At 38.5% G+C, this 22,480-nt stretch overlaps 1 protein-coding gene and 1 long non-coding RNA gene across 6 annotated transcripts in view; one reads left to right on the top strand and one right to left on the bottom strand.

Moving 5' to 3' along the window:
• Positions 1–22,480, bottom strand: part of LOC138133771 (uncharacterized) — a 285,987-nt gene that overhangs the window by 79,084 nt on the left and 184,423 nt on the right. The gene's annotated exons all lie outside the window — the stretch shown is intronic.
• On the top strand, positions 13,667–15,527 carry LOC138133570 (uncharacterized). Its single transcript, XR_011160417.1, has 2 exons — positions 13,667–14,736; positions 14,790–15,527. It is a non-coding gene; the product is annotated as an uncharacterized lncRNA (long non-coding RNA).

Consider the following 22,480-nt stretch of genomic DNA (forward strand, 5'->3'; position numbering starts at 1 on the left):
TTAGAGCAAGCCGTCGATTGGTTGGAGAGCAAGATCACAGACTCCGTGGAAAACGCAACGACGCGATTCACAGAGCCAACGAAGCGTCACACAGTTCCGTAACACATCGTGGAACTGATCCGTGCCAAAAACCGTGCCAGGCGGACAGCGCACAGGACCGGCTGGCCCATCGACCGGAGAGAAGCGAACCGCCTCCAATTCGGGGTAAAGCAAGCACTGTCAGTTTTCAGGAACGAGCAGTGGGAGCAAAAGCTCGAATCATTGAACTCCGAGGACAACTCGATCTGGAAGATGGCCAAAATCCTGCGCAACACCAGGAAACCGTTCCCTCCCACCCATGGAGCGGGTGGAATTGTCTACACCGACCAGGAAAAGGCTGAAGCGTTCGCCGACAGTCTGGAGCTGCAATGCAGGGCCAGTTTCGCCAACGCTGATCCTGATCACGTTGATGAAGTGGAGGAGGAAGTCGACGAAATGCTCGAGGAGGCACCTGACCTCCCCATCCAACCTACCTCACCACAAGAGGTCTCCGAGACAATCCGAAGTCTGAAAAACCGGAAAGCCCCAGGACCCGACAACATCGCAAACAAGGCGCTGAAAACCCTCCCTGAAAAGGCCATCGTCGCAATCACGGCAATCGCGAACGGAATCTTCCGACTACGGCACTTCCCAGCTCGCTGGAAGACCGCCAACGTCATCTTCATCCCCAAACCAGGGAAGAACCCGAAGTTCCCCCAAAATCACCGACCAATCAGCCTGCTGTCAACAGTAGGTAAGGTAGTCGAGAAATTGATTCATTCCAGGTTGACGAAAATCATCAACGACAACCGCACGATCCCGGACGAACAATTCGGATTCCGAGCCCATCACTCGACCACAGATCAACTGCTGCGAGTTACGGAATACGCTTCAGTTAGTCACGAGCGAAAGCACGTGACCGCTGCTGTGTTCCTGGACGTCGCCAAAGCATTCGACACCGTCTGGCACAAGGGACTTGTCTTCAAGCTCCGACAGTCAGGCGTCCCTGTCGCAATGGCACAGCTGATCTACTCCTTCCTCGAAGAGAGGTCCTTCAGGGCAAAGATTCGAGACACCTTCTCCACCCCACATCCGATAGAAGCCGGAGTCCCCCAAGGCTCCGTCCTCTCCCCTCTTCTGTACTCGGTCTTCACCGCAGACATCCCCAAAACCACCAGAACAACACTGGCCATGTACGCTGATGACACCGCTATCATCACCCGATCGAAGCAACCCAGAGCCGCAACGGGTTATTTACAGGAAGCTGTAAATGCCCTTGAGGACTGGTTCCGACTTTGGAGAATCGATGTCAATCCGGAGAAAAGCTCGGCGCTGCTGATAACACGCCGACGCGTAGTACCCGTCGGACAGATTCAGATGTTTGGACGCGACATCCCCTGGAAAGACCAGGTGAAATATCTCGGAGTCATCTTGGACAAGAGGCTCACCTTCATCCCCCACATCAAACATGTGGAGGCACAGACAAAGATGGTTGCAAGTCGGCTTTCATCACTGACATGCAGAAAAAGGAAGATGTCCATCAGGAACAAGCTGGTGTTGTACAAATCCATCATCCGCCCAGTCATGACCTACGCCTCAGTTGTGTGGGGCCACGCCTCCGCCTCGCAGTTCAACAAACTGCAGGTAATCCAGAATCGCTTCCTCCGATCAGCATTCAACTCTCCCTGGTTCGTCCGGAACAATCAACTCCATCGGGAGGCAAACCTGCCGATGTTGAAAGAATTTCTCCACGAGATTGCCCTGAGATCGTTTGAGAAAGCGAAAGTGCACGAGAACCCCCTCGTGCGCGAAGCCGTCGACTATGACGAAACAGGCCCGTCAAGGTACAAGCGCCCAAAAACGGTGTTGAACGGTTAAAAACCACTGTCAAAAATGCCTACCGATAAGGTAGCCAAACTTGTCTAATCAGGTGTGCCATGCACACATCTCTGTTCACAGATCACCCCCGGAGCCGGTTGCGAGAGGCAAAGGACGGGTAAACACGGCTTATGCATGTTAGACTAATCGTAGTTGGCCTATAGATTTAAGAGTTAGATTTAAGTACCAAAGTACATCCGACCCCTGATGAATCAGCCACGACAGGCACTGTCATCAGCGATCACAACCCATCCTATCGGCGCTGTAATCAGTCACGACAGACATTGTACAGCATCGAACCACCTATACCCACGGTCCCCTGCAGGTAAATCTCGCAACCAGGGGCCGATTTCTGCAGTTAACGTGGGTTGACCAAAATGACATCGGTCACAACCAGTGTTTTGCCCCCCATGCAACTCACCATTGTTTCCGATTAGGGTAAATAGGTCTATGACCTGCATACTCATTCTGTACATTTAAGTCAATCACCAATTTGAATGTAACTTTTATCTCAAATAATAAAATAATAAATCAATCCCTTTCAAATAACCCTATACATTTCACTTTTGACACTTACTAGAAATAGTTTTTATGAACGAGGTCCGTATACAATTCTTTCACCGGCGGCATTTTTTTTGTCTTTTGACACCGACACAAAATTTATGACGGCTTTATATTCAATGCGAAGAAATTTTGTTTTCCTTAGAAGCGGACAAAGATAAATTTTACGAACATCTTAAAAAATGGACCTAGTCAGTGTACCCCAAAAATCATTTAGTCATTTGAGTGTTGTTCATCAAAAGTGCAGCATCTTCGAAACAAGTATTTGAAGTTCTCATCATTGCAAAAATTTTACTTGACATGTATGTGTGCTTTATTTTTATAATACCACTCATGTTTTACAATAAATTAAATTTTATTAGGCTAATATTCAAAATGAAAAAAGCCCAATACACCCAGAAATTCAGAGACGCGTGGATGAAAGATCCATTATTAAAAGAATGGCTGGTAAATGTAGAAAGCACAGTTGGAAAGATTGCAAAATGCAAATTCTGTATTTGCACCTTAACTAACAAATATTCGGACCTAAAAAATCACGTCAATTCGAAAAAACACAAAATGAATGCTGAAATTATATTAGGTAAAACTCAAACAAAAATTCCTTTTCAATCGGAAATGAATTTGGATGCAACAAAAGCTGCAGAATGTAGAATTGCAATGCAATGTTTGCTGCATGTCATGCTGCAATATCTACAACTGATCATTTGGTACCTGTTTTTAAAGGTATGTATACAAATACATCAAATCTAAATTATTACAATTTAAAAAAATGTTTTTCAGGAAAGGAAGCTGAATATTTACAAATGCATCGAACTAAATGTTCAGCAATTATTAAAAATGTACTTGCTCCACATTTTATTAACAACTTAAAAGAAGATCTTGCCGATCGACCTTTTAGTATTTTAATAGATGAATCCACCGACGTTTCAATTATTAAATATTTAGGTTGCTCTATTATTTACTTTAGTACACAAAAATCTAGTGTGGTGAGTACTTGTTTAGAACTAGTTGAATTAGAGGAGGCCAACGCTGATGGAATTGTCAAAGCAATATTACAATTATTGAATAAGTTTAATTTAAATGTAAAAAAAATGCAAGGTATTGGCACAGATAACGCATCAGCTATGGTTGGAGTTAATAACGGTGTTTATAAAAAACTTAAAGAATACAATCCTAATTTAATATTGATTCGTTGTGTGTGTCATTCTTTGCAATTAGCAGCTTCAGCTGCTACAAAAGAGCTACCCAGAAACTTGGAATTCTTAATTCGCGAAACTTATGATTGGTTTTCTAAATCTGCGAGCAGACAAATTCACTATAAGACTTTGTACAACACTATTAATGATGGAGCTGACCCCTTAAAAATTGTTCGTGCTTGCGCTACCCGATGGCTTTCTATTAAATCAGCGGTTAATAAAATATATACGCAGTGGCTCGAGTTAAAAACTCACTTCGGTATAGCGAGCCAGGATGAAAAATGTTATACTGCACATTTATTGCATCAAATGTTTTCGGATGACTTTAATTATGCATATATTTGTTTTCTTAAACCAATTTTAACAGAAGTTAACAGAGTCAATAAAGGATTTGAATCAAATAATGCCGATCCTACAAGGCTATTAGACGACCTAATGAATTTATTGCAGACGTTAATATCTAAGGTAACTACACCAAATACAAAATTTAATTTTTTTATACACAATTTGGACGATTTTGTTGACAATAATTGTTATTTAGGTTACCTATTTGAAAACCAACTTAAAAAAATGAAGACATCCGGGTTTAAAGATGAGGCGGGTTTAAGACAAAGATGCGTCACATTTTTAACAGTTTTAATTAAAGAAATTATTAACAGAATTCCAGACAACATACATATTTTACAAAAAATGTCGTTGTTTTCAGTGTCAAATGCTCTTAAACACAATAAACCCGATCTCATAGAATTACTTCAATTTTTCAATAAAACTAGTGATGAAATTGAAATAATCCAAAACCAATGGAATAAACTACATTTAATTCATTGGACTTGTACAGATGATACAAATAGCTTCTGGCAAGAAGTGTTGAGCTACAAAGACTCTCAGGGCATTAATATTTTTGCGGAATTAACATATACTGCAATATCGATGTTAACTTTACCGCATTCAAACGCAGAAATAGAACGCTTGTTTAGTCAAATGAATGTCGTAAAAAACAAACTTAGAAATAGATTAAAATTACCAATGTTAAATGCAATTTTAACAATCCGCAGCGGCCTTAAAAGATTTAATAAATGCTGTCACAATTATCCATTAAGCAACGACTTAATAAAAAAAATTAAAACAAAGGAAACCTATTCTCTTGAACCAGACGATGATTTTGAATTTGAATTAGCAAACGATTTCTGAATACAAATAAGTAAATAGGTATTATGTAATTAGTAAAAACTAGAATAAGATATAATTTGATTTTTTGTTCGTTGATTTTTTGTTTGTTGATTTATTGTTTTGTTATTTTTGAATTTTTTATATTTTAGTGATTTATTGTTTTTTTTTCGTAATAAAAAAATATGTATATTACAATTTGTTTTACTGCAGTTTTATTTAATGTTTATGAATTATCTGAATTTTAAGTCTAAAATTTAGTCAAATTGTCTTTTGACGGATTTCTGGCGGAATGGAAAGTGTCACCTAGCGGTCTTCTAAATTCTAGAGTTGGCAACACTGGCTGCGCTCGAGCCCGGCCATTCGGCCAAATAATTCGCTGTTGTGAGGACCTCATTGGCGGAAGTGCCGTTCATCCGCGTTTTCGTCAATTTATCTCAACGACCCCGTGATTTTGCAACAGAAACTTTAGTGTGTGAAGTGCTCAGACTTTTGGAACGCTTCGACCACGATGTTCACGATGGCCCCCGCCACCCAACCCACCCTCGAAGGCGTCCTGACCCGGATGAGTGCCCAGATCGCGGCGCTCACGCAGGAGGTCAAGGAACTATATGATTTATAACACGCAAATATATTATTATTATTATTATTATTGAACTCCGCGCCCTCAAGGAGAAGGTCGAAGAGCTCCGCTGCTTCGACGACGCCCGCCTCGTACAGCTCGAGGAGAGCAATGAGGACATGGTGTCCATGACAGCGACCCCGAATGTTGTCATTGTACAACCCCAAGCCCCCTTCGAAGCCATCCAGCCCCCGGCAGACCAGGACATGGAGGAGCCTTTCCAAGAAGTGAAAGGTAGGAAACCTCGCAAGCGCCGCCCCTCTGTTGCGTCCCTAAAGGACCAGGCTGTTGAACCTGGTCCCAGCCACGGGCCTCCATCAGCGGAGGTTCCAAAGAAGGCCAAAAAGTCAAACCCCTAGGCCCCTCAGGCCAACCCCAATCGGCCCGCGCCCGCCAAACAAGTGGCGCAAAACAGACCTCCGGCGGAGAACAAAATCCCGCCAATCATCATCCGCGACGCGGAAAAATGGGCGTTAGTCTCGAGCGCGATGACGACGCGCCAGATCAAATTTTCGAAGGCGAAGACCTGCATCGACGGTATTCGCGTCAACACCGTCACCGTCGACGACTTCCGAGCACTGACTCGCCTACTCGAGGAGAGGAAAGTGCCGTACCACTCGTTCGCTCTCCCCGAGCAAAAAACTCTCAGAGCCGTCTTGCGTAAGGTCCCGTGGAGGAACAGGGCCTGGCGCCGATCAAAGTGACCAGAATGACCTCCTCTAGGTCGAAAAAACCTCTGCCCCTGGTCCTCGTCGAGGTCCCCAAGGACAAGGGCGCGACCTTTGATCTCAAAGCCGTGTGTCACCTATCGGTCACGATCGAGCGGCCCCACAAAAAGGGGACCCCAAGCCAGTGCCACCGCTGTCAACGGTTTCACCATTCGCAGCGACACTGTCACGCACTCTCGAAGTGTGTGGAATGCGGCGAAAGTCACGACACTCATTCGTGCGAAAAAACGAACGACGATGCGGCAAAATGCGCAAATTGCGGCGGTGCTCACACCGCGAGCTATCGGGGATGCCCCAAGTTCCCCAGGGGCCCCCACGCCAAAAAATCTCCAGGTCCAGCGGCACCCAAACCGCAACAAAAACCCGTCGCGGCCCCCGCGAAACAATCCGCCACTCCCGTAGCCCCCGTCAGGCCCTCAGCCTCAAAAACCGCCCCCGCGACCAACGACAACGCGTCGAAAAGCTTCGCGGACGCAGCCTCGTCAAAAAAGACCGCGTCCCCAACCCCCCCGCAGGCCACCCCCAAGCAGCCCCCCGCGATCGGTAAAGCCCTGGCCGAAATTCTCAAAGAGATTAAGACGTCGAACACGAAGGAGGAGATCCTCCAAAACGTGCTCGCGATCATCCCCGCAGAAAAAAGAAAATTTGCCGCAATGGATCGTCGATTTAATTCGCGCAAAAAATCTCGCCAGGCGCCAAGCCTACCGAACTGGCAGCGCCCTTGACAGGACGGAAGCAAACCGCCTCGGCAACGAAGTCAAATTCGCGCTCATCGATCACCGCAGTGATCGGTGGGAAAGGAAACTCAAATCCCTCACCGCGGAGGACAACTCGATCTGGAGAATGACGAAAGCGCTCCGTTCAAACAACAAGCCACTTCCCCCCATTCAGGGTGCAAATGGACTCGTCTTCTCGTACGTGGATAAAGCGGAAGCGTTCGCTGACAGCTTGGAACTGCAATGCAGACCGAACGTCGTCGACGCCGACCCGGTCCACATCGAGGAGATCGAGAACCAAGTTCGTCTCATTCTTTCTAGACATGACGACAATCCCATCACACCAGCTTCGCCTTCGGAGATCCGAAAAATCATCGGGTCTCTGAAGAAGAAGAAAGCGCCCGGCCCCGATAACATTTCGAACACAGCGTTGAAATTGTTGCCGCCCAAAGTTGTCGTCGCTTTGACTGCAATTGTCAACGCCAGCCTCCGTCTCTGCCACTTTCCGTCCCGATGGAAAAACGCGACAGTCATTTTCATTCCCAAGCCCGGGAAAAACTCCAAACTGCCCCAAAGTTATCACCCCATCAGTCTTCTGTCAAGCATCGGAAAGGTTCTCGAAAAAGTCATTTTGACCCGGCTGGTCAAAGCGACAGATGAGAACTCCACAATTCCTGGCGAACAGTTTGGGTTTCGCCCCAAGCACTCCACCGTGGATCAGATTATTAAACTAATTCCTCAACCGCCGTGTTTTCCACGCAAAAATCGGACAGGTCCTCTCAACCCAACGCGAGATCCAAGCAGGCGTCCCACAGGGTTCGGTACTTTCACCGACTCTGTACGCAATCTTCACTGCCGACATTCCAAAACCCAACAACACAAAAATCGCACTGTACGCAGACGACACTGCAATTCTAGTGCGCTCTTGGTCACCCAGAATCATTTCACGAGATCTGCAACGCGCTGTGGATAAGTCTGGAATCATGGTTTGGCACTTGGCGAATCGACGTGAATCCGGAAAAAAACAACGCGATTCTTTTTACCAAGCGTCATTTCCGACCGGTCGGCGAAATCGCTATGTTCAACCGTGTCATCCCCTGGATAACCGTCGTCAAATATCTCCGTGTCAAGTTCGACAACCATCTAACATTCATTCCCCAAGTCGAGCACGCGAAAACTCGCTCTCTGATCGTTCGAGGACAACTTAATTTGCTGGTTTGTCGGCGAAGCAAGTTGTCCATCAAGAACAAAGTCACAATCTACCGACAGATTGTCAGACCAGCCATGATGTACGGCTCTGTGGTGTGGGGAGTCTTTCACGATCGATTTGTTCCAAAATGAGAGTTTCTGGGCATTTTCTGTCAGGTAGAAATGCAAATAGACGATCAACAATCCTAGAAACCATAATTTTGGAAATTAATCTTCTTCGATTATAAATTATTCCTGGAAGGGGGCGAGTAGGGGCTTTGTTATAAATAGTGCTGTTCTAAAATTGTATTTCATTATATTTTCGTTTCTGTGACGAAAGTGATTTGAATGCTCGAGTGCGTTTCAGGCGTTCAAAGCGATTATCATCACCGTGATTTATATCAACTTTCAAGTGATAAGTAGAAACCATCTATATATTTTCAATTTTTTAAGAAAATCTTAACCCTCCACTACCCGTCGACACGGCAATTTTGCCGGAGGACACATTATTACGGATAATACTATCAAGTAATAGTGCAGTGCTTATCAACATAATTACCGGCATCTCGCCTCCACATTTTGACTTTTTTGTGTTTTATGTTCTGTGTCAATGTTAAGGAATTTCCTCACGATATGACATGAGTATAATAATATACCTTTTTGAATTTCAATCACCAATGTGTTCTCTAAGTCCAAAATTTTTAAATTTTTAAAAAGAAATTGCGGTATTCCCGTTGCTGAAATTAAAAGTGGTAAAATCGAATTTTTTTCTAAGCACCAAACAGCAACATCTAAAAGATATGCTTGCTTTTGCTGTTTATTTAAAATAATAATGTCTGGTCTGTTATGCTGAATATGAATGTCAGTTAAAACTGTACGATCAAAATATAATTTGTAATTGTCATTTTCCAAACAACTTTCTGGTTTATAAATATAATGTGGCTGTGTATCCTTTAATAAGTTGAATTTAACTGCTAAATTCATGTGTATAATTCAGCGAATATATCATGACGTTTCTTATATTCGCTTTGAGCCAAAACGGTGAAAGAAGAAATGATGTGTTCAATGTTCAATGTGTTCAGTTTGATATTTTTATTTACTTAATAATTTTTTCTACATAAGAAATATAAGCTGTAAATATTTGTAATAATGGGACACGGGTCTAAAAAGAATCCTACCACATTTGCCAAACGTAAAAGTAGAGCTGTCATTGCAAAAATGTTAGTTAAAAGACGAAAAGAGATAAGAGATAAGAATAATATTAGCAGTACATGTTCCCAAAATTCAATTTCTTCTGATGATACCATAACAGATGATGTTTTTGCTACAAAATCTATGTCACCAATTAACAAACCATATGAAATTAGTGGCCGTAGAATAGTTGACATTGGTTATTTATTTTCTAATTTAAGGTCAATTAAACATGAAGAAGAAGAAGAAGAAGAAGAACTTTATTATTATTGTCTCGATACAATATACTTTTTACAATATTTAGTTACCATTATTCATCTACAACTATGCTCTAAAATTGCATGTATCTGGATAATTGTCTTTTAAACTCACCTACATTGCCTAAAATTTTCAAATTCATCGGCAATTCATTGTATTCTTTCATTCCTTTGTAGAAAATTGAGTTCATTGTTCGGCTCAACATGACTTTAGTTATGTTTAAATCAAGCTTGTCTCTAGTTGAGTACCGATGAACTTGACAATTGAATTTAATAAGACATTTAAAATATGCCGGTAACATGTTATGTACCATCTTAAACATAAAAATCATTGACATATAATACAATCTTTGTTCCACTGACATCCACTGTAGAGTGCTGAGCATGAGTCGAATAGGTGTATATTTATTACATTTAAGTATTATTCTCATGCCTCTATTCTGTAATTTTTGTAATACACCAACTTTTGTTTTATCCATTAGATACAAAACAGAGGCACAAAAATCAAAGTGTGGTAAAATTATTGATTTATATATCACTAAACAAATATCTATATTTACAAAATTTGAGATTCTAGAGAAAAAATAAAGTTTTTTAGAAATTTTATCAACTATATATCTAAAATGACTATTAAACGATATCGTATTATCTATGACAAAACCCAGGTATTTGAATTCCTTAACAATTTCAATTTGTTGCTTATCAATAATAATATTAATTTGATTTATATTGATTTTTTTGTACCTGTTGTCTGTAGTTAAAATCATGGCTTTAGTTTTACTTACATTAAGTTTTAATTTATTAATTTCTAAGTATATTTTTACCTTTTCTAATATTTCGTTTATTCTTTTTATTCCCTGATCAATATTGTCACATATACACGCAATTAATGTATCATCTGCGAACAGATTTAGAAAATCACAAACTACATTTAAATGCATATCATTAATATATAATAGAAATAACAGCGGTCCCAAAACACTTCCTTGTGGAACACCAAGATTATTTGTTATGTTGGTTGACGTTGTCTCCCTTACTTTAACATTTTGTGTCCTACCACTAAGATATGACTTAAACCAACTCAACACACTACCCCCCAATCCTACGTCTTCTAATTTTTTTAGGAGTAAGTTTCTATCTATAGTTTCAAACGCTCGTTTTAGATCGAGAAACACAGCTATCACAATTTTATTGTCATCTATTGCTTTTTTAAATTTTGATAATGTTATCTGTAATGCCGTTTCACACGAATGATTTTTACGAAAACCAGATTGGTATATATAGAGCAAATTGTTATCATTAATATATTTACTTAGCTGGTGATAAACCACTTTCTCCAATATCTTTTCAATGATAGGTAGTGTATTAATCGGTCTAAACTCAGCTGCCAAAATTGTATTATTAACTTTTGCAATGGGAATGATAGAACTTCTTTTTAAATCATTGGGAAAATCTCCGTATCTGAGAGAGGTATTTATTAGATTAAGAATAACATGCCCTATCACCTTATAACTACTTTTAATAATTTTAGCATTAAGTATTTCATTTAAATTACTGTTATTATTTAATCCTTTGATTATGTTACCAAGGTCCTGCAAACTAATGAGGGAAAATTCATGAAAATGACATTGAGCTCGGACCGTTTTTAATGAAGAAATATCTTGTTTACATTTTATACTCCGATTCAACTCTAAAATACTCGTTACAAAATATGTATTAAAATTATTAGCTATTGCTATGTCATCGGTGTACGTTTCAATCTTGTCATTCCTTTCAAATCTAACATTATTTGGGAGATAATCATTATCTTTATTAATTATTTTCTTTAATGTTTTCCACATCATCCTGGAATCGTTTCTATGTTTATTTATATTGGACGTATAATAATGTCGTTTCTTAATTTTTAGCAGGTTTACAACTTTGTTTCGATACTGTTTATATTGTTTCCAATATTGACTAGCCTCATCACCTACAGTAATCTTAAATTTTTTATAAGCAACATCTCTAGCTTTAGATAAATTTTTAACCTCCCCCATCGTACCATGGTACTGCTCTGTTTTTTATTTTTATTTTTTGTAAAGGTGCTACGTTGTTTATAATTCTCTTACATGTATAGACTAACTCTTCCAAAATCTCATTTACATTACTAGAATCAAGATTCCAAAACTGACTGCTTAACTGGTTATTCATTTTCGTCAAATTAAAAGTGTTTAATTTTCTATATATCCTGTATTCACTCCAATTATTATCATATTGACTTTGATTACATATGTTTACAGTAATAATATTATGATCAGTGATTTTTGGTATGTCATGTACTTCTACTTTTAACATTTTTTCGACATTTGTCAACACAAAATCAATTAAATTGGATGAAGTTATCGTAGTGCGTGTACATTTATCAACCAGCTGTTTTATACCATATATCCTAACAATACTTTTAAATTTATTACAGTAGAAGCTATTCTTTAAAAAACTTATATTAAAATCTCCTATTAAAATAAATCTTTGATTTTCTCCACTTAATTGATCACACCAACCCTCAAAATCTTCCAAAAATTTAGCATCCGACCCACTTGGAGAGTGGTACAAGCAACCAATTAGCCACTTTCCCGACGGTAGAAATACCATAACAATTTTGCACCAGTAATTATTATCTAATACCAAAGTTTTATAATGCGAGAAAGATATTGTTCTCTTTATATAAAGCCCAACTCCACCGCTCCATTTGCTATTGGAGTCACATCGCACTGCACAATAATTTTGAATAAAGAGTTCACTGTTGCGGACATCTACTGTAGTTCTTGTTTCACTAAATAGTAAAATAGCTGGGTTGTAATGAATTAGCTGTTCATTTATTTGATCCATATGACCTTGGAGACTTTGAATATTAGTATATAGCATATCGGTGTTGTAAAGTATATTAGGTGACGTTTCTAGTTTTTTATTGGCTGGTGGTCTGTGGTGGATACTATGGTGGGTCTACCATTTATGTACTTGATACCTTTATTCATATCACCGTTGTCTTGCATGGCCTGTAGTTTCCCTTTTAGTTTTTTATAATAATCAATTTGCATTTTAGTTTGATCATTAAATATCCGTAGCCTGGGAACCTTAATTTTGTTCTTATTTTTTAGTATCGTGATGGCATCGTCCTCCGTTTCAAAGATAATTTTTATAAGACGGTTATTCTCTTTGTTAAATTTTCCTAGACGAAAAACCTTGATCCTGTCCATTGTAATCCCTATAGGTGAAAGTATTTTTATTACCGTGTTTTTATCATCAATTTTTCTTTCATGTCCATTCACTTTTTCCGACTCTTTAATGTTGGCTATGATAAAGTTTTTACGTCGCTTGCTTCTTTCCTCAATCTCGTTTATAATATCATGATTATTTTCCATATCCTTGCTCGGATTATTCTGACGTGTCAATGATGATCCTTGCAACTTCAACACTTCTTTCTTTATTTCCGAGACTGCTTTTATTAATACAGGTACTTCACCAAGGCCATTTTTACATGCTTCACACAAAAACAGCAGTTTTCTAATTTATAGTTGCATACACCTCTTTTCCGTTGCTGATAATTCAGAACATCCTTCACACAGGAAGCGTTTACAACTATCACAGTGTAACATTTCATCTTTACTAGATTTAGAGCACTTTGAACAATCACTCATCTTAACGCCGTCACTCGCCGAGCGCTACACTACTACATGAAGATTTTGGGTGCTCTTTCTTCGATGTTAATATAACAAACGAAAAACATCTTGGCCTGAAAAGTATCTTCACTTATGAGTGCAACATGTGCGGACAAAGAGGTAGTTTTAGTAGTGAAAATTCCGACGCAGCAGTATGTGGTTCAATAGCGATTGGTATCGGTCAATCTCAATTTTGAGAATTGTGTGTATCTTTAGATATACCTTCTATGTCCAATAGAAAATATATTCAAACGGAAAATACAATTTTTGAAAAAATTAAAAATTTGGCAACTGAAACAATGAAAGAAGCTGGTAAAGAAGAATGTCATTTAGCAAAAGAAGCTGGAGAAATTGACTCCAATGGTAGAGTTTTAATAACTGTTATTGTAGTTGGAGCGTGGAGCAAAAGATCGTACAAAACAAATTATAATGAATCATCGGGCGTTGGATGCATAATTGGTGCTAGAACAATGCATGTTTTATATATTGGTGTAAAATAGTTATTTAAGATATAAGTGTAAAAAGTTATCCTTTATTGCACAAACGGGTTTAAAATACGACCGAGGTACGAGGGAGTATTTTAAAAGATGTGAGTGCAACAAAGGAACTTTTTACACGTATGTCTTACAACATTTTATCTACGATCGTGAGATCATCACACCGGTTTCAACATAAATTTGTATAAAATAATTCATTGGTTCAATATTTCATGAATAACCAAAGTCGTTTGAGAACCACGTCGTTTAGCAACCTAAACAATGTTTCCAACAAATTCGATTGTTGTATTCTGACAGTTCTGTGCCATAAAAGCGAGAAATCGTGCTCTAAAACTTTTAGAGAACGATTCCGTCAGTTTCTCTAAACGTCAACTTTGACAACGATTTTTAGTGCAAAAAGTGCCTACTTTTTACGCGATGGTAGATAATAGTTATTTATGCATTAAGAGCATAATTTTGCATTTTGCTGCTCGCATCGTCATATTGATGCCAGAGGCGCTAGCCGAGGGCATTAAGACGATAAGAGCAGCAAAATGCAATTTATGCTCGTAATGCATACAAAATTTTATGCGCTGCCCTCAAAAATTGAAAAAACCAACACAAAAATTTCCTTGGTATTAATTTAAACAAAGTAGCCAAAGATTGATAATTTTTCCAAACTACCGTAACTACGAAATTTTGTAAACAAGTGGCAGACATTTGCTTTTGTGTGCAAAAGATTTTTCAATTTAGCTGAAAATGGTAAGAAGACTATACAGTACACTGAAGATGTTTGTCTCGCTTACTTTTTTGAAAAATCCAACAACTACAAGTCTTCGAGTTTGTGGAGTTTTTACTCTATGTTAAGAAGCACCTTGCTAGTAAGAAATGGAATAGACATCAGCAAATACTTAAAACTTCAAGCATATTTAAAGTGACAATGTGATACTTACAAACCTAAAAAGTCAAAAGTCCTTTCAAAAAGCGAAATTGACAAATTTATTACGGAAGCACCAGATGATACGTATTTAATGATCAAGGTAAATTACTTTGTTGCTTTTATATTTCAATAGTTAATTTGTAATTATTCTAGGTTGCTGTAATCGTAGGAATTGCCGGTGCTTGCAGATCGCAAGAGTTGTGCTTTTTAACAACAAAAGAAATTGAGGATTTGGGCTCTGCGATACTGATAAGACTAACTGAAACGAAAACAAAAGTATCAAGACGGTTTACTATAATACAAAATGAGCAAAATTTCTTAGAACTTTTCCGCAAGTACTTTGTTTTGCGGCCTCCACATACTAAACATAATCGATTCTTCATTTTTTACAAAAATGGGAAATGTTCCACGCAACCCGTAGGCAGAAATACGTTTGGAAACATTCCATCAAAAGTAGCAACATATTTGAACCTTCCCGACCCCAAATCTTATACCGGACATTGTTTGCGTCGCAGTTCCGCTACTTTACTTGCAGATTCTGGTGGACATATTACAGACTTAAACGTCACGGAGGTTGGCGTTCTGGTACAATCGCAGAAGGATATATAGAAGATAATATTCAAAACAAGCTCAAGATAGCCGAAAAAATTCAAGGGAAACGTCAACATGAAAAAACAGTAGTCCCATCAACATCCAGTGCTTTTTCAAATGACTACACTGAAGAACCGGAGGATAAGAAAAGTAAAGGAGTTTCCATTCTTCAGACAAATGCGGAGTTGAACATTCAAAATCGACAGAATCAAATATTTTCAGAAAAAATCAATTTACCTTCGATTGTAATTAATAGTTGTAACAATGCTAAAGTAGAAGTAAATTTTTCGTTTAATTAAATTGTTACTTTATTAAGAAATACGCAATTTCATGTAATAGAATTTTCTTTAGAGCATAAAAATTACGCCAATGCTTTAGAGCAATAAATTACCCTTTTATGCACTCTAATGAGGTAAATAAAACGGCCAAAATTGCTTGGCAGCGCATAAAATAAATTATGTGCTGTGTATAGTAAATACCAAAAATTTAAAAAAAAACAGTTTCTGTTCACAAATGCTGGAAAAATTGGAACGGTACATCCACATCTATGGAATCAAATATTATATTGGAAGGTTTTAAAAAATGCATAATTTGAAATATGCTAAAATTATTGGCGACTGTGACAGTAGTGTTTATAAAAAAATAGAGATTCAAAACCGTACGGTTCAAATTTTTTCATACAAACAATTGAATGTCGAAACCATGTTCTGCGTAATTTTTGCAATAAACTCAGAGATATATCTAAAACTCCAAAGGCAGACATGAATATTAAAAACTTTTTACCTACAAATATTTTAAAATTTAGAACATCTATTGGATCTTATGAAGGTAGATGCTATGCTGCAGCAATTAGTTATAATACAAAAGGTCAATTTATTTCTACGATATCTCAGGAATTAAATAATGGTAATATAGGAAAATAATACAATGGAATATAGTAAGAAAGTAAATGGTCCGATTCGAGCAGTCGAAGCGAGCGGACCTGTTTTACGGCGCGCGATAAGATAAGCGGCAAGTAAAAACGAGGTAGAATGAAAAAAAGTGATAGTGAAAGCGAGAGAGACGAAGATCACAAAAGGAAAAGAGAAGAAGGACGAGAATCAGAAGAGAGGATTAACCCATTTCGGAAAAGTAAAAAAGTGGAAAGATCACCTGTTAAAAAGGCAATGGATGAGGAAATGAAAAAGATGTTGGAAAAAATTATGGAGGATGTAGGGGAGATAAAGGAAGAGAATCGGAAGATGAGCCGGGAATTGGAACAACTGAAAAGTATGATGCGTGAAAAGGAAGAAAAATGGGAAAGAGAAAAGATGGAATTAAAAGAAAAAATGACAAAATTGGAGGAGAAAATGGAAGAGCAGGAAAAAAGAGTGAGAAAAAAGAATATTGTCGTAACGGGACTGGATGAAGAGGAATGTGAGAACGAGAAGAAACTGGAAAAATGGATGAAGGCAGAATTAGAGGTTGAAGTAAGGGTGAAAGAGATGTATAAAATAAATGGAGGAAAAATGATTGTGGCAGAACTTGAGAGCTGGGGGGAAAAACGGAAAGTTATGGAAAATAAAAGGAAACTAAGAGAAAAAAAAGGAAAGAGAGTGTACATAGAAGATGATATGACAAAAAAGGAGAGAGACACACAGAAGAAATTAAGAACGCTAGCCAAAGAAGAGCGAGAAAAAGGACTGCGGGTGAAAGTGGGTTATAAAAAGATATGGATAGAGGGAAAAGGTTTTAGGTGGGATGAAGAAAACGGGAAGTTACATACAGCAAATTTTTGAATAAGAGCGTAAGAAAAAGACGACAGGGCAGAAAAGGGAAAACGAACATGGAGAGGAATAAAGGAGAAAACGAGCAAATAAGAATAGTATTCTGGAATGTAGCGGGAATAAAAAATAAAGAGAATGAGTTTTGGAAGTATTTGGGAGAATTTGACGTAGTGGGATTGGTAGAAACGTGGGTGGAAGAAAAAGGCTGGGAAAGATTGGAAAAGAGAATGCCGAGAGAGTTTGAGTGGAAGTGTCAATATGCAGAGAGGGAAAGCAAGAAAGGGAGAGCGAAAGGTGGGATAATAATGGGTGTGAAAAAGGGACTGGAAGAAGAAAACGGATCTGGAGTAAAAGAAGAAAGAGGGTTTATGGAAAGAACGGTAAAAAGAAAACAGAGAAAATGGAGAATTGTAACAATATACAGCAGAAGTATGAAAGAAACGAAAAGAATAATAGAAGAGCGAGTAAAAGAGCAGGAAGAAGGAACTCTGGTGATTGGGGGGGATTTTAATGCAAGAATTGGGGGAAAAGGAAGGCGGATGGAAGAACAACAAGCAACAATAGAAAGAAGACCAACAAAAGATGGAATAGAAAACGCAGAAGGGAGAGAACTGGTTAGTTTAGTAGAAGAAAGAGGATGGGACGTACTTAATGGAAACTGCATAGGAGACGAGAAAGGGGAGTACACGTATATTGGATCGAGAGGGGAGACAGTTATTGATTATGTTATGGTGAATGAAGAAGCATGGGATAAAATAGAAGAATTTAAGGTGGGAGAAAGAGTGGAGTCGGATCATATGCCATTGGAAGTGAGGACAAAAGGAAGAGAGAAAGAGAGAAGTATGAAGGATGTTAAAAAAAAAAATTGTGAAGAATATTTGGACGGAAGAAGGAAAAGAAAAGTATAGAGCAAGACTTAGGGAGGCAAAATACGAAGAAGAAGAAATAAACGAAAAAGTGAGGGAGCTGAGCGAGAACGTAAAAAATGCAACAGAAAAAAAAGAGATAGAGATAAGAGAGAAGATGGGGCTGTGGAAAAACGAGTGGTGGGATAAAGAATGCAGGGAAGGGAAGCAAGCAGCAAGAAAGAAACTAAGAAATTGGAAAAAAGAAAAAGCAACGAAGGAAGAGTACAAGACAGCACGCAAGAGGTACAAATTAGTATGCAAAGAGAAGAAGGAAAAGAAACGGATGGAAGAAGAAATGAAGATGAAAGGTATAAAGACGGAAGAAGAGGTGTGGAGATACATAAATAGGGAAAGAAAGAAAAAAGGAGAAATAGTGAGTGATAGAATTACTATGGAGGAATGGAGAAAGTACTTCAGTGAGTTGTTGGGGGGTGAGGAAAACAGACAAGAAAAGGAAAAGAGACAACACAGAGTGGGAGAAATAGAAGAGATAACAAGAGAAGAATTAGAGCAACAACTAAGAAAACTGAAAAGGAAAAAGGCACCGGGGAAGGACGGTATACAGAACGAATCGTGGATATATGGAACTGAAAGGGAAGTTGATAGGTTGTTAGAGATAATGAATGGAGTGTGGAAGGGAGAGGGCTTCCCCCAGGAGTGGAAGGAGGGGATAATATGCCCCATATATAAGAAAGGAGAAAAGGATACAGCCAGCAATTACAGGGGGATCACGCTCCTTAATACGGCATATAAGGTATACGCGATGATTGTGGAAGAAAGACTGATGAAAGAAATGAATGAGCGGGGTGCGTTACCAGACGGGCAGGCGGGATTTAGGAAAGGTAGAGGGACTATGGACAACGTATATATCTTGAATCATATAATAGGAAATGAGATAAAAAAGAGGGGTAGCAAGATATATGCATTTTTTGTAGACCTGAAGGCGGCTTTTGATAATGTGGAAAGAGACTTACTGTGGGAATACTTGAGAAAGAAAGGGATAAATGAGCATCTGGTAACAAAAATAGAAGAGATATATGAAGAGACGATAAGTAGAGTGAGAGTGGATGGAAGAGTGAGTGAATGTTTCAAGACGTATAAGGGAGTAAGACAAGGTTGTCCACTAAGCCCCAGCCTGTTTGCAGCGTTTATAGGAGATATAGAGGAGATGTTCAGGAAGGGGCAGGCAGGGGGGGTCGTGGTGGGCAAAGAAAAAGTGTGGTCTTTGGCATACGCGGATGACTTGGTGGTGCTAGCGAGAGAGGAGAAAGGTATGAAAGAAATGTTGGGAAACATGGAGAAATATATGAGGAGGAAAAAGTTGACGGTGAATGTAGAGAAATCCAAGATGATGGTGTTTAGAAAGGGGGGTGGTAGGAGAAAAATAAATGAGTGGAGATGGGAAAAGGATAAAATTGAAGAAGTGAAAGAATTTAAGTATTTAGGTTATGTGATGAATGAAAGAAACACAGCAGCAGCACATGTGAGAGAGTTAGTGAAAAAAGCGAATAAGATAATAGGAGCGGTATGGGGGATAGGAGAGAGAAAATTTGGACATGACTTTAGAAGGAGAATAATGATGTTTGATAGTCTGGTGAAAAGCGTGATGATGTATGGAGCGGAAATATGGGGATGGAGAGAGCAAGAAGGGTTGGAAGGGGTGCAAGGAAAATATTTGAAATGGGTGCTAGGAGTAGATAGAGAGACACCGGGCTATATAGTGATGGAGGAAACAAAAAGGGATGGAATAAGAATAGAAGCAGGAAAGAGAGCAATAAGATTTGAGGAGAGGTTGATAGAGAGAGGAGAGTGTAGAATTTTGCAAGAGTGTCTGAAAGAAAAAAGGAAAGAAATAGGAAAAGGGGTATGGAAAGAGAGGGAGGCATATTTCGAAAGAAATGGGTATGCAGGAGCGGAGATAGAAAGAATGCGAGAGGGAGGCAGAGCAATGACCGATGAATTGGTGCAGAGAGACAGAGATGTGCAAGTGCAGGAAAGAAGAACGAGAATTAGGGAATCTAGGTACAATGGGAAGTATGAAAAAATAATAACGGAAGAACTACCAAAGTACCTAGGAAGAGATAGTAGAAAGGAGAGAGTGATAATAGCAAGATTTAGGTGTGGAAATGAGGAGAGAGAGAATAAATATTGGAATGAGGATAGGATTAGAGTGTGCAGGATGTGTGGAGAAAAAAAGGAGACGATAGAACATATGTTGAATGAATGCGTAGAATTGAGAGAGAGAGAGGAAAGTAGAGAAGAAATGTTGAATGAGGACGGAAGAGGGATCGAATGGATGAAGAAGGTTGAGTGGAGAAGAGGGACAATATGTGGGGAGGGATAATTGTATTTGGAAAGCTGCTAATTTGTTATTGTTTTGAATTATTGTCTTATTTAGTTAGTTAGTTTTAGTTATTATATTATATTTTATTGTATTTTATTGAGTTAGTGGGAAATGTCGAAAATCGGATAATTTATAAACCTGTATAGGTATTAAATATACATACAACTACTAGTAAGAAAGTAAATAAATTAGAGGTTGTTTTTGTAAGAGGTACGGTCGGTGGACAAATAAAACTGGGACACTTAAAATTTAATCTACGTAAATCAGACCATTGAATTGTCAATATCAAAGTCAATATATTTGTCAGTGTCTATATAATATGTCATACCAAAGTTAACCTATTTGTAATAAAGCCGTAATTAAACGATGCAAATTTGTAAATTTTGACTTATGTGATTGTCATTTTTGTCCCAGTTTTATTTGTCCATCGACTGTACATAGGGGGAGCCAACAACCTGCGCGAAGTTATGAGCAGTGGCGTAACCAAATTATTTAAATTTGTTTTATATTTTTTATTAATTAAAACCTCGTTCTATTCCATTTGTCTTACAGAGAAATACAGTTTTTATCATTTATTACAACACAAATTAAACTTGGCTGCCACAGCTGAAAAACAGGACGCCACTGAATGTACGAACAGCTGATTGATTTAGCAGAACGGGTCGAAAAGTTAAAAATCGTGCTTGCAGCACCGATTCGGATTATGGTCAAAACTGTGAGGCATTACCAGAATTTCCAGACATGTCTACGGACTAATATGAAAATGCCAAGATTAAATTTTTGAATGAGGTTTCTAGCATCAACATTTCTGATATAGAACAAAAAAGAAAGGCAAAATTTAAATCCTGAATGGTATAGAGAACGATCATTTCGACTTACAGCTAGTAAATTCGGGAAAATTTGTAAAATGCGTTGAAATACTGACACTGTAAATACGATAAAAGAAATTTAATATTCAGAAAAATCATCCACTCGAATTTCTGTACCAAAACCACTGTTACATGGAATGCAAAATCGTCGCCCTGGAATAACAACGGTGTAACTACATTTTTCACATAAATTGAGATATGGATATCACAAAGTTTCGGTTCTGACTGGTCGGCCCTTAAGAGTCAACAATAGAATTTCCAGGAAGAGGACTATGAGAACACATCTTTCAGTGACCTATTAAATACACAAGAAGTTACAGAGACTCCTTCCCGGAAGAAAAGAAAGATAACCACAACCTCCAGCTCAGTCCACCCATGGTGCCTTCAGTGACTACATCTTCACCGAACTTAGCAATATTGACGATGAGGAAATCATAGCTCTTATTGTCGGCAAAAAATATTACAGATTCTTCTGCCGATTATCACTGCGATATTGATTCCAAATTTACCGGAAAATTCAGTGACTGTTCTCGACAACGCTTCTTATCAATCAAGGCAAATTAATAAACTGCCAACAAAATCAAGCAGAAAGGGAGAGATTCAAGAATTTGTGGAAGCAAATAATTTAACAATTCCAACCGGAAAAGTAACAAAAGCCGATCTCATTAAAATAATGGCCGACGAGAATAATAATCGAGCTGAGCAGTTGATGAACATTGTTGCTCGATTTAATATGGGAAAGAGATTGTACCAACGTCACTTAGCGAAACTTAAATCTTAAGTACTACTTCACATTGAAGTATCTATGTTATCGAGTTTATAAGTTTTTAAATTTCAGGTAAATGGGTTTTTCAACAATTCTGTGGCTGAACCTGCAAATGATAATGCTGATGCATGTGAAAAACAGGTAGGTGCTCATTATAAAATGTGTTCAACAAATTTCATTTCCATGTGCGTGTTTTTAGACAACCAAAACTTTAAACTGGGGCGACTACAAAAGTAGTCATCTTAAAACCAAACTTAATCCAAAACTTTTGCTTGAAAGGCAAGTGACTGCTGGTACAAGTAATAATTCACAGGTCGAAGATGAAAATACTAATGTGAGTAATTATTACTGTTTTTTATATTATGTATTGATCCTTTTACGTTTAGAAAAATGATGAACAATTAGACATTGTAACAACGCATCAAGCTGCCCATAAACAAGCTGAAAACTCTGACCCTCAACATCAGTCGAAAAGACCATGTTTTAATAACAGAGAATGGAGATCGAGAAGAAGACCTGTTGTTAATTCACTTCACTCAAGCAACATTACAAAAATGTACGAAGAATTGGCGAAAAAAAATTCGCCAAAGTGCAAAGGAT

Source organism: Tenebrio molitor, chromosome 6 (genome assembly GCF_963966145.1).
Source record: "Tenebrio molitor chromosome 6, icTenMoli1.1, whole genome shotgun sequence".
In the NCBI taxonomy this organism is placed as follows: Eukaryota; Metazoa; Arthropoda; class Insecta; order Coleoptera; family Tenebrionidae; genus Tenebrio; species Tenebrio molitor.